The sequence below is a fragment of the Silene latifolia genome, chromosome X, assembly GCF_048544455.1.
Source record: "Silene latifolia isolate original U9 population chromosome X, ASM4854445v1, whole genome shotgun sequence".
Classification (NCBI taxonomy): domain Eukaryota; kingdom Viridiplantae; phylum Streptophyta; class Magnoliopsida; order Caryophyllales; family Caryophyllaceae; genus Silene; species Silene latifolia.
Window position 1 is genome coordinate 181,880,329 of NC_133537.1, and position 752 is coordinate 181,881,080.

The 752-nt window shown below is 40.2% G+C and overlaps 1 non-coding gene across 1 annotated transcript; it reads right to left on the bottom strand.

Moving 5' to 3' along the window:
* On the bottom strand, positions 1–107 carry LOC141624378 (small nucleolar RNA R71). Its single transcript, XR_012534185.1, has one exon. It is a non-coding gene; the product is annotated as a small nucleolar RNA R71 (small nucleolar RNA).
* Between the last annotated feature and the right edge of the window lie 645 nt (positions 108–752).

Genomic DNA, 752 nt, shown 5'->3' on the forward strand with positions numbered 1-752 from the left:
ATGCTAAGAGCTCAAATTACGGGTTTTAAGCAAAGGGATAAAGAGTCTTTGTATGAAGCTTGGGAGCGGTTCAAGGGAATTTGTCGCTCATGTCCTCACCATGGACTTAGCGAATGGTTTTTGGTGCAACAATTTTGGAATGGTTTATATGAAGATTCTAGGAACATTCTCAATATGGGATCAAATGGAATGTTCACCGAAGTTGATGACAATCAAACATGGAACAAGGTTGAGGAAATGGCGGTCCATAACTCACAATATAGTAGACCTCGCAAGGCTACTAGAGGAGGAAAGCATGAAGTGGACTCCGTTACTCAATTGGGTGCTCAACTTAGTGCTCACATTAACACAATCAACTTGAAGTTTGAACAAGCTATGGCTAGACTTGAGGAAAACTCAAAATCATCGAAGCATCATGTTAATGCCATGACGGCATCCTCATCAATCCCAAGTGGGATATGTGAGAATTGTGGAACTTTGGGACATGACCAAGGTGAATGTAGGGGAACAAATGAACAAGTGAATGCTTTCCAAGCATACAAGAGTGGTACCCCTTATTCCAACTTTTACAATGAAAACACCAAATTCCATCCAAATCTCTCATACAAAAGCCAAAATGTTCAAAACCCTCAAACAACATACACTCCACCACCCATGAGAAACCAAAATCAAAGACCCTTTTACAATCAAAACCAAGGTTACCAAAATCAAAATCCATACAATCACCAAAATGACCAAGGCTTTGATGTCCA